This window comes from Tamandua tetradactyla, unplaced genomic scaffold (genome assembly GCF_023851605.1).
Source record: "Tamandua tetradactyla isolate mTamTet1 unplaced genomic scaffold, mTamTet1.pri scaffold_119_ctg1, whole genome shotgun sequence".
NCBI classification, from domain to species: domain Eukaryota; kingdom Metazoa; phylum Chordata; class Mammalia; order Pilosa; family Myrmecophagidae; genus Tamandua; species Tamandua tetradactyla.
In genome coordinates this window covers 380320-393290 of record NW_027518265.1, presented here as the reverse complement: position 1 = coordinate 393290, position 12971 = coordinate 380320, and the positions used below count along the sequence as shown (strand labels likewise).

At 37.2% G+C, this 12971-nt stretch overlaps 2 pseudogenes; both read right to left on the bottom strand.

Moving 5' to 3' along the window:
• Window positions 1-746: 746 nt before the first annotated feature.
• LOC143673092 (olfactory receptor 7A10-like) lies at window positions 747-1545 on the bottom strand (annotated as a pseudogene).
• A 10229-nt stretch (window positions 1546-11774) lies between these two features.
• LOC143673094 (olfactory receptor 7A10-like) lies at window positions 11775-12721 on the bottom strand (annotated as a pseudogene).
• Between the last annotated feature and the right edge of the window lie 250 nt (window positions 12722-12971).

Below are 12971 nucleotides of genomic sequence, written 5' to 3'. Positions count from 1 at the left end.
GATTTCAGAGAAGCATATTAAAAAGTGACTGATTGGGTGGGCTACAGTGGCTCAGTAGGCAGAATTCTTGCCTGCCATGCCAGAGACCTGGGTTCAATTCCTGGGCCTGTCCATGCAAAAAAAAAATGTGACTCCCTTTGAGATTCCATTTGAATTAAGCAGTAGATGTTGAATGGACATGCATCTATATTCAGGATTAATTTGTGCCCTTACTCACAACACTCCATTCCCAGAGGAATTATTAGGCTGGGTTTTAAGCTTTTGAGTAAATCATCATTTCACCATGAAGATTGAACAGAGTTTTGAACGTTAAAGCTATAAAAGTTGGAAGGAAGTGTCAGCCAATTGATTGTGCTGTAATTAAATACACAATTTAATTTTCGCTAAGTTAATATTTCTGGCAAAAATTAGAGAAAGTTCAGCTATTTACTTTAGAGAAATGAAAAGAGTCTTATTTATTTCCCATTAGTAATACAGAACATGCAACCCAGTCCTGCACCCCAGTGCATAATATCTTGCACATCAAAGTCAAGATTTCTTACTTTATGGGTTGATGAAAACCATCAACAGCAATTCTCTCCTTTAGTAACAACATGCATAATTTTATCTTTTCTTCAACATATTTAATGTCATAGCTCTATGATATGTTTAATTGCCATGAAATTTCAAAGAATCATAACTTTAGTCATTGAGGATTTGAGCCCTCCCATCACTGCACTTCTTCAGCTCCAGGACCAATGAACATTTTATGCTTTTCCACCAAGGAGTCTCTTCAGAGCCCCCATTAGCTCTTTGTTCCTCAGACTGTAGATGAAGGGGTTCAGCATGGGTGTGACGACAGTGTACATAACTAAGGATTTGGCACTTGTGTGTGCAATAGGCATAGAAAAAGAACTCATGTACACACCAATACCCATACAGTAAAATCAGAAGACAACAGAGAGGTGGAATGCACAGGTGGAAAATGCTTTATATTTCCCCAGAGCTGATGAGATCACATGTATAGAGGAAACAATCTTAGAATAGGAGAAAATGATTCCAATGAATTGCCCTTGTCCCAGCAGCACAGCTGCAAAATACACCACTATTTCATTGAGGAAAGTGTCAGAACAGGCACGTTAGACCATCTGATCATAGTCACAGAAAAAGTGGGGGATTTCCAACGGTGCACAAAAGAACAGTCATAACACCAGTAAGCTTTGTAACAAAACCATCAAATCCTATAAAGAGTAAGAAAAAAGACATCTGGGTGAGGCAGCCTGCATAGGTTATGACTGTCCTCTGCATCTGGATGTTCACCAACATCTTTGGGAAGGTGGTGGAGGATAAACAGACATCAGCAAAGGACAGGTTGGAGAGGAAGAAGTACATGGGTATGTGCAGGTGGGTGTCACAGATGGTCACCAGGGTGATGAGCAGGTTCCCAGTGATGGTGACCAGGTACATGGACAGGAAGAGCCCAAATAGAAATGACTGCAGTTCTGGTTCCTTTGAAATTCCCAGAAGATAAAATTCTGAAATTTCTGTTTCATTTCCTGCTTTCATATTGTTGGTGTGTCTACCCAAGAATAGAGGAAGAACATGAGTAGTTCCCAAACAAACAGGCATTATTCAACTAGCTATAATTTACATTTTGAGGACAAGTTATACTTTAAAACTCTATAAATATATATTGATGAAATATGTTGATGAAAAAGTTAAATGCTCTCTTTAATTGAAGGCAAAATAAGAAGGCCTTTCAAATCATGACAGAGGTGATGATATGTAAAAAAGATCTAACCATAAAAGTCAAACTGTAATGACAGGAAAACATGATGGCAACACATACAAAGGGTGGTTCACCAACACAAAGGATGCTAAAAAATCTTCTTAGCATGTTTGAAAAATAACAGGGAATCACAATATGTGGCACCAACTGATTTGACCAAACAAAATTAATTTTTAACCATTTCCCAAAGATGCAACTATAAATTCAGAAAAAGTTAAATGGCAAAAAAGCAAGTTGCTGGGAAAATATTCAATTTTTCTTTGAACATATGCAAGCATAAACAAGAATAAAAACACTCATATTACAGTTGAACAAAAACAAAAACTTGAATAGAGAGAGAAATAGAGCAAGGAAATAGCTAACAATATCACAAACATATTCAGCCCCATGTGTTACTATGCTGTATTATTCCCCTAGTCACCTATTAAATAAACTTTTTTTTCAGGTGAAATGAGAGAGCATGTCAGCCTGCCACAATGGTATGAACTGTGCTGCAAGGTAATATGTACATCTCTTATCAGAGTCTCTCTCGTAAATACACAACCATGTTCAAATATAGGCACTTTTTAAAGTAGCAAATAATATTTTCTCTTTGGTGCACATTCTTGAGCTGATAATATCCCATAATTCTCTTAAGGCAAAATTTCTTGGGCAGAGATTCTTATTTTCCTGGAACCATTTACTTCTTCCCATCGCATCCTTTAATTGGTCTTGAATTCACCTCCCTGATTTCCCACAATGATCCATGCATTTCTCCATCCAATGCACATTTTTAAAAATGTAATAAATAAAATATTAATTTATTAGTCAAGGATGCAAACAAGTATGGAGATCTCTTGATTCTTGCCTATGTAAGATAAGGTTTCAGATGACCATGGACTGGGCTCTTGGTGTCCATTCTCTCTGCCCTTTCCTGCATTATCTACTGGGCTCTGCCTCTCACCTGAAAGCATTTCAGAGAGTTAGAACTTCCTGCAGAAGTCTGAATTTTTGCCTGGGAGGTGGACTCTGGAGACTGAAACTCTGTCCCCAGACAAGACAGCAGGAAGAGTCAGGCATTCCTTTGCTAGCCAGAGTTAAGACCACAAAGATGCCTCCTTGTCTCTTTCAGCCCAAATTGCACAGGATGAGAGTCAGCAGCAGCACAGGAGATATTTACAGCTTTCCTTTAGCTTCTCATTATTGCATTTCCCTCTGTGTTTCTCATTAGCATATTCCCTTGTTGCTTCACCCCTGAATCATCATTTCCCTTTGAGACACTGGTCAGGGAACAATGGAAATGGTTTCTGCTGACTCTAACTCCCTAAGTGACCAGGTTGCATTTGGTGATTCCAGTTTCTATCACTCCTCCTCATGGAATCTGCTTCCTCACATTGCTTTAATCTTCTCTCACCTTTCCTATCCTCTGAACTGAAGTTTTCACCATCTCTATAAGTGATGAAGTCATCTTCACTAAGGGCTGGTGTCTCCAAAGCCTGGACTTGGGGTGAAGATACAGCCTGCATTGTTCTCTCTAGAACATTCTTTCCTCTTTTTCAACCAAGTGGAGAAACGAGCTTCTTGGATATGAAACCAAAAGCAATACACTCCTTGATCACACTTTTGTTCAATCAATTAGGAATGTCCTTCTTATAAAGCAAGTTAAGTACCATCTATTCTTTTATTTAAATATTTGTTAATTAAGAGATATATTTTGATCTCTTTATACAACATAACTGAACTTAATACCTTTATATGGATTTTCCCATTGAAGTCTTACAAAAATCTATTTTATAAAAACAGTAATATTATGGACCTGATTTTACACTTTTGTAAATAGCTTGGGTTCCATGTGTTATGTATCTGCCTAAGGCTATAAAAGAAGTAGGGGTTGAGGCATTATTGTGAACTTTGTAAAGATGTTTCCAATTCTCAGTCTCTCAGCCAGTGGTTCTCACCCATGGGGGACTCTGGTCCCCTGCAGCAATGTGTCAATGCTTGAAACAGGGAGGGGGGAGCACTGATTACATCCAGCGGGTAGAGACCAAGGAGCTGCTCACCATCCTAGGATTGTGTGGACAACATATGTAGTTCCATAGAAATCTTTCTGAGGTGCTGGTAAGGGTTTTGTGCATTTACTTTATTCATTGTCATTAAATAGTTTTTTTTCTTTTTTTTTACATGGGCAGGCACTGGGAATCGAACCCGGGTCCTCTGGCATGGCAGGCAAGCATTCTTGCCTGCTGAGCCACTGTGGCCCACCCTAGTTTGTTATTTTTATCATTGTAACATATATACCATTATTAAATTTGACACTTTTTGACACCAGAACACTGGGTTCCCATTTGGCTGGTAGATATTTGTGACCAGAATCTATTGCAAACATTCTGTGGGGGGACTCTTAGTAACCTGTGATTCACTATAGCTGGTGAAGTGTTTCCCACATATCTAGCATTCATATTGTTTCTTTTTCCAGTGTGAGTTCATGCATGTATTCTAAGGAAATAAGACTGATGGCTTTCCCACACAGAAAACACCTATATGATTCTCTTCTTTGTGAGTTCTCATGCTGCCTAAGTGCAGAAGGATGAGTGAAAGTTTTCCCATGCAGATGACATTCATACGGTTTCTCTCCAATGTGAGTTCTCCCATGCATTTGGAAGTCAGGTATCAACAAGAAGGTCACTGTAGGTGGATTGCCAAGACCAAGGCAGATTGTCACAAGAGTTGGGTAGGATAAGAAGGCAGGAACTTGAGCTTCCAAATATTCCAAATATGATGAACTTGATGAAGGTTTTATACAGAGTATTTATTTATGCTTCTTGAATCATTCTGCAAATAGAAGGCAAGTAGGAAAAAGTGGAAGTAGAGAGATCAATTATGAGGCTTTTCCAGCCAAGCAGGCAAGAAATGCCTGTGGCCTGGACTAGAGTACTAGCAGAAGTTGGAGTAAACTCCACCATATCTGCCACCTGTTTTCAAGATGGACTTTCTCAAAAATGTGTGGTGAGGTATGAGAGAATCAAGGACAACTACTAGATTTTTTTTGTTACTGGAGCACATCAAGAATAGCTTTATTCACTGAGATTAGGGAGTTTAAGGGAGGAACTTGTTTAAGTGAAACCTACAGGTAATCAAAAAACTTTGGAGTGTCAGGAAGAGGTCAGTGCCGATGATGAAATTAAAAATTTTTTTTATTGAGATATTTTCACACACATACAGTACATATATGGTGCACAATCAATGGCTCACAAAATCATCACATAGTTGTAAATTCATCGCCATGATCATTTTTAGAACATCTGCATCACTCCAGAAAACAAAATAAAGAAAAAAAGAAAGAAAAAACCCATCCACCTGATATCCCTTATCCACCCTCTTATTGACCACTAGCATTGCAACCTATGCAATAATTTTTTACTCCTTATCCCCACCTATTATTTATTAATGTCTATCCCTATTTTCTTACTCAACTGCCCATATCTTGGATAAAAGAAGGGGCAGTCACGAGGTGTTTACATTCACATGATCACGTTGCTAAGGCTATATGGTTACACAATCTTCTTCAGGAATCAACACTATGGTAATACAGTTTAACCATTTCAGGTACTTCCTTTTAGTTATTCAAGTATACCAAACCTAAAAGGGATATCTACATATACAACAGAATAATGTCCAGAATAACCTCTCTACTCTATTTGAAATCTCTCAGCCATGGAAAATTTGTTTTGTCTCATTTTTCTCTTCCCCCTTTTGGTCAAGATGGCTTTCTCAAGCTCATGATGTCAGGTCCCAGCTCATCACTGGGAGTCAGGTCTTACATTGCCAGGAAAATTTACATCCCTAAGAGTCATATCCAATGTGGAAGATGAGCACAGTGAATTTACCTGCTGAGTTGCCTTAGAAAGAGAGGCCACATTTGAGCCACAAAAGAGGTTCTCTGAGGCTGATTCTTAAGCATATTTATAAAGAGGCTTAGCTTCTGGTTTGCAGGAATAAGTTTCATCACAGCAAGCCCCAAGATTGAGGCTATTAAATTGGTAGTCCCCAATGCTTGTGAGAATATCAGGAATTCCCCAGGTGGGGAAGTTTAATACTTCCTCATTTCTCCTCAGGCCTTTAAGTGGACTTCTCAAATAGTTTTGTATTCTCTGCCCAAATTACTCAGGAATGTATCAGGGCATCACACTAATCTGTCCAAATCAACAAGATCTCACTCCTTATTCAAGATTTCATATAATTATAGTGTTTGAATGAAATGACCATAGAAATGAAATTAGATAGTGTGCTACCAAGTATATAAATTTTGCACCAACTAAACATCTCTTACCTTAATCTTACACAGAAGTTGAAGTTTTAAAATACAGACCATGTCATCCTTTACCCTGCATTCTGATTTACCATAGTTCTATCCAGATCAGCTTCATTCATAATAGTTCTATCCAGATCAGCTTCATTCATATCTCTAGTTGAAGTTGATATGTTCAACTAGAGATATGAAGACTAGACTAATGTCTAGTCTGACACTCTTCCAACATCTTAAACAGTTGTGGTATGGTAGTAATGCTGACTTTAATAGCTTCAGGCCTCTCACTCTGAATCTCAGGCATCACAGAAGTACCTGAAGCTCCAGGGAACAACCAGGAAATGCACAGTAGCTCAGCATCTCAAAAGTTAGAAATAACAGTTACAACTCTGGAATAGTGCTGGAAGAGTTTACAATCTAGGAACCTTTGCAAAGGCCTTAATATGATTACACATCACCTTAATTTCAAGTCTCTGAGTTTGTATATTATAGTTGGTTTATATGAGTGAGGCTTGATAATGTTTGCCTTTTTGTTGCAGACTTATTTCTTTCAACATTCCATCCTCAAGTTTCAGTCACATAGTTGCAAGCCTCACAAGTTTATTTCTTCTTGCAACCCCTCAGTATTCTGTTGTACATATACATCACAGTTCTCTGGACCATTCCTCAATGGATGTGCCCTTAGGCCACCTCTATCCATTACAAATCAGGAACACTGCCACTGTTAACACCTGTGTGGCAATAGGTCTTTTGTTTTTTTTGCATGGGCAGGCACTGGGAATTGAACCCAGGTCTTTGGCATAGCAGGTGAGTACTCTGCCTGCTGAGCCACCGTGGCCTGGTAACAAGTCTTTGATAGCAGTTTTAATTCTGCTGTAGAAATTATCCTCTAACTGTGAAAAGTCTGTAATTCAATATCTAGTCATTAAACACTGTCAATTTTTAAAGAGCTTCTTCCAAATCTGGGTCACTTTTTAGAAAAAAAATATTGGTTGTTCTAAAAAATGCTACTTATGTGATATTAAGTATTTTGTTAGATTTGAAGGAAGTGGTGAAGCAAAGTGCTTTTATTTACTTTATAATGTTTTGACATGCTTTTTCTTAATGGATACAAATCCATCAATTATTTTAACAGTTGTTTGTTTTGTGCTTCCCTATCTCATTTTAAGCTCATAAAATAAACTGTATTTCATCTAGAAATTTTATGCTATTTTACATCTTTCTCCCATATCAGTTATCATCATAATGAGTATTAATATAGATAGGTAGACTTATTTTTTCCTCCAACAAATAACTAATTGTCCTAAACCCATTTATTTCAAGCTCCTTCATTTTCTTACTGGCTCTAAAAACACTTTTTAATTTAATAATTCATTAATTTAATATTTTTGTAATTATTTTGAGGTATATATATTTCACCTGTTACAATCTCACAAAGTTGAATTAAGCACATCCTAATTACATATTTCACAAAGAAAAGGTCAAATCTCCCTTATTTATTCCTCTTTATAAAATTTCCTTGTTTAATTATTCCTTGTGTAAACCATGGAAAATTTCCAGTTACATGTGGGCTTTAATGTTATAGCAGAAATCTGACTTTATTAGTGGGGCAATATACATATATAGCCAAATCCACAATCTAGAGTTTACAATATGTATCAGTTTTCTGTCTCTGCTGTAAGAAAATGCCATAAATTAGGAGTCCAAAATAACACAAATCTTATCATTCAGTTCCAACATGAAAAACCCAAAGACTTTCAAATTGATCTAAAATCACTCCCTCAGAAGAGATGTGATACATTGCAAAGTCTCTAAGGAAATACTTGTTTTCCTTCCATGTTCCAGATTTTAGAGAATTCCTGGGCTCAATGTCCACCTTCATCTACACAGCCAGCTCTTTTTCAACTGCATCCTCTGACACAGACTCATCTGCACTCCTCCTCAGCATTTAAGGTCCATTGACTTTACATCGGGCCCACCCAGATTATCCAAGGTAATATCTCGATTTAAGATCAGTTGAAAAGAAACTTCAATTCCACTGCTGTCTTGATTGTTACCGGTCAGGTAGTTTACCTTACTCCCAGGTTTTAGGGACTAGGATGTGGACATCATTGGAAGGTTCACAAGATACCATGTGAATGAATTTTGGCTAAAGATATTTAAGCCAAAGTCTTAGGTGGTGCTTCTACCTAAACATGTACTTTCCTTATTAAAAAAGCAACATCACCATAGAATGTTTTCCAGAAGAAATCATACACAAAGTAACATACATGATATGGTTTCACTTATACAAAGTCAAAAGTGGATACAATTTGTAATACTGATTGGTGTGCATTAAATGATTAAAATGGGAAATTTTAGGATAGATAGATACCTGATAGACAGACAGAATCAATAAAATAAAAGATACAATGAATTCTACACTGTTAGAATTGTGGATAGTGGTGGCCTTGGGGAAGGGAATGGTGATTAGATTCAGGCACACAGGGGGATTTTGGGGTTGGTAATGCTCTATTTATTACACTTGGTTCTGGGTACATGGAGTTGTTGGTTTGTGCAAATTCACTGAGTTTATGATATGGCATTTGTAAATATATATATATTCTGCTTCAATCTTTCACAATGATCCATTTGGCACTGCATTTGAACTTCACCCTTCATTATTCTTCCAGTCTTGCTGACTGAGATATGGATTCCATGTCTCAAAGGGAAGCCCATATTCTGTGACCATGACAAGGAAAACCAAGCGATGAGAAAAACTCCTAAATGTCTAGTCCTTTGTAAGATCATTTAACTGCTGTACTAGATCTGGATAACTTTACATAAATCTGAGATGTGTAGTTAATAAAACCTTAATTTCTGTATGACACTATTTTTCTTTGGGCTTCTTTTACTGAAGCTGACTGCCATCTCTAACTAAATTCACCATTGTTGACATAGTTTGGACGTTTTTCAACTATACCACTTATAAAAGGCATGCAGGTTTTCTAAAAATGACTATATCTCCATTTACTCTATGATCATTGAAAATGTTTCAGAATTTCATTCTTTGTTGACTGCTACAATGGAAGAAAGTCCTCTGAAAATTATAAGATCTGAGAGGAGAGTTAATATGTACAGAAAACTCCAAGAACATGGCATTGGGAACTCATAAGAGCAAGAAATATATTTTCTGCATAACTTTATGTAAATGTGTCCATGACACTTATGTTCAAATGAACATAAAACTATCTGAAATGCTACATCACTCCACACCTTACCTGCAAGTAACTATATCATATGTTGAGATCCCAACTCTGTTTAATCCTCACATTTTGGAAGGGCAAACCCACCCAGGAAATGAATCTAATACTTCAAAACTCCCTTCTTTTTCCAATAGCTAAGTCTATTGTCTAACTGAATTTCTAATGTCTAATCTCCCAGCAGGATCCAACACCCCAATCTCCTTTAAGCAAATATAAACCTTACTCTGATAAATTTCAAATCAATAAAACAAAAAGCAACATAGACACAAAAACATTAAGATGACAACACTGAAGCAAGAACAATTTAGCTCTGGCCATCAATGAGCCAGACATGATATCCTTGCACTCAGTGATGGATCTGGAAAGAAATAATATATTTCTTCTTGGGTTGGGAATTGTGAGCTTGAGATGAGTGGCTGGCAGAGAATATTTACATCCAGGAGAGCCTTGAGGGTGTAGAGAAGAATTTGATAGCATCTCATTAAATCTATAGATTTACCCTCAACTCCCCCTCCAAGTAATTCATTCATTTGTTGATGGAAGGATTGGAAAAGTGATGCTTTAAGGATTACTTCCTGAAATAACACAATAAAATTTATTTGTATTGAAATATATATGACTTGTAGACTGTTGCTAAGATGACAGCAGTCTCTCAACTTTCTTTGTATCCACCTCTTTTGGAATATGAAAATGAAGCTCCACTCATTATTAAATGGAATCTATTTATCCTCCATTGAATCAGGGTTGGAATGGTGATATTTTGTTTTGCCCAAAAGGGTATGATTGAATCGATAGTGTGCCTCAGGAGGTATTGGATTGTTTCTGATGCTCATTCTTGGAATCCTATCTCAGCCATGTGAGAAACTCCAGACTGGCCTGCTGGATGATGTGGAGGAAAGGCCAGCTGACCAAATTAATGTCACAATAGCCCAACCTACAGACAATAGGGACAACGAGAGTGAGAGAGCTCAACTAAAAAGATCAATGCAGACCCACCTCCCAAGAAACAAATGAATAAAGACTCTTGAGAAGACATGAGATGAAAAGAACTCCAAACCATAGACTCCCATAAAGCCATAAAATCAGCATCTTGAACCATTTATGTTTGGGATGTTTTCTTTTGACCCAACAGTCAACACTAACAGATATAATGGTGTTGAGAGAAGACTACAGCTTTTGATTGTTTACACTAGTTCAGATATTTGAAGACAGTATTGATGATCACCAATTATTAAGTTTACTTCAGGTAACCATGTTTAAAAGTGACCAGGTAAGATTTTTGTCCTGACAAGAAGGAGAGTTTGGAAGGCATGCATATTTGTCAGGTATAACTAGTGGCCCCGAATCAGAACCCTCACTTGCCAGAAGGGTCTTGTGGGTAGGAATCTAAACTTTTGAATAATTTATATTTTGACCATGAGGATATAAGGAAATTTTGATGATAAGTGAAATACAGGGGTGATAGAGTAAATACAAAATTTGTTAATTCACATGACCTTTTGTATTTTTATTTTATCTACAAAAAAGGCAGACAGTTTATTTAGAGGAATATAAAAAAATCACATTTGTAGTCACCACTGGAAGTTGTCAAGCAGAAGTGGGAAAATAAGCCAATAAAGAACATAGAATGCAAAACACAGTCACGCATGCCAAAATACATATACCTTCACATATGTGCACTGAGATTCCATAATTCAATGAGAACACCCACATCATGAACAATGAATCTTTCTTTAATAAAGCAATGCATAATTGAATATTTTCCTTCACTATTTTTAAGATCATTTGTGATGAGATGGTTATATCATATCATATACTTGTAATTTTGTTTCCTTATTGACCCTCCTTGAACTACATATATTGGGCAAACAATTTTGCCTATAGCACCTGATGCAAAGAACATCCATGATAAGCAGTGAGGACATTGCTTTGAAGCAGACAACAGGATCATAATAATAAGGATAAAATCTGATAACTTGCTGTAAGAAAGACCAGTATGTGAAAGTCTGCAGTAGTAGAAAGATCTTTTGAGCTAAAGATAGATAACTAGATGATAGACACAAAAGTGAAAAACTACAGATGTCTTTTTAGTAAACTATTATAGACTTAGATAATGTGGGTATTTTTTTCCACAGGAGTAGTAAAATTTTCCACCATTCTATCAGTAAAATGAACAAAAAATATGCTTGTGATTATAAATGGTTTTGTGGTACTTGTAATTTGCAAGTTATTTCTCATCCAAGATTGAGGAAAACATGGAAAATATAGGAAAGTGGACAATGGGAAAAACTGTTAATATATAAGCTAGAAAGAATGCTTAATAAATGAAGTAGCTTAAGATCAAACACCTGGAAACACTTTGAAATAAATAGAAAGAGACACTTCTTAATTCCATGTTTTGATCAAACAATCATAATTGCTATTATCTGTTTATGAAAAAGCCTGAGGTCACAGGCACCTCCTCAGCTCCAGCACAAATGATGCTCTTATGGCTTCCATCCCAAGAATATTTTCAGATCCCTTATTATATCTTTATTCCTCAGACTGTACATAAAGGGGTTCAGCATGCAGGTGACCACTGTGTACATCACTGAGGCCGGTGCATTTGAGTATGTGTCATGTGTAGCAGCAGAACTAAAATAAACCCCAAGACCTGTACAATAGAATAAGAAGACCACTGAGAGGTGAGAAACACAGGTGGAAAATACTTTATAGTTCCTCTGAGCTAATTAGATTGCACATATGGAGGAAACAATCTTAGAGTAAGACAAAAAGATTCCAGTGAGTGGAACCACACCCACCAGCGTGGTTACAAAATACATCACTATGTCATTGATAAAGCTGTCTGAACAGGCAGGTTGGACTATCTGACTAAGCTCACAGAAAAAGTGGGGGATTTCCAAGGATGCACAGAAATAGAGCTGCAACACCACTGAGGTTTGCAACAAGGAATTCAAGACAGTCATGATCCAGCATCCCAGAACCAGCAGGACACAGATCTGGGGGTTTATGGTGACCATATAGTGCAGGGGGTGGCAGATGACCACGAAGTAGTCATAGGCCATCACAGATAGGAGGAAGTCCTCCAACCCTGCAAAAAGTAAGAAAAGGGACATCTGTGTGATGCAGGTTCCATAAGAGATGACTTTTCTCTGTGTCTGGAGATTCACCAGCATCTTTGAGATGGTGGTGGAGATAAAATAGACATCAGCAAAGGACAGGTTGGAGAGGAAGAAGTACATGGGCGTGTGGAGGTGGGCATTGGTGATGGTGGCCAGGAAAATGAGCAGGTTCCCGAAGATGGTGACCAGGTACGTGGACAGGAAGAGCCCAAAGAGGAAGGGCTGCAATTCTGGTGCCTCTGAAAACCGTAAAAGAAGGAATTCTGAAACTTGGGTGTTGTTTTCTGGTTCCATGTAACAGATATAGCTAGGAAGAAAGAGATAAAGAACATTACTAATTTTTATCCAAACAATAATTCCTAGTCTAATAGACATGCTTTAATTCCTATTTTTCATTCAGGAAGTTAATTTATATATTTTATATTTTGATCTGGTTTTTGACAATCAAATGAGGACACTTCAGTCCTGGTTCTTTACCTCATATAATAAGAAAGGATTTCCAAAACATTCTCTAAATACATGTACGTGCTAGTACTGTCTATTACTCTGAT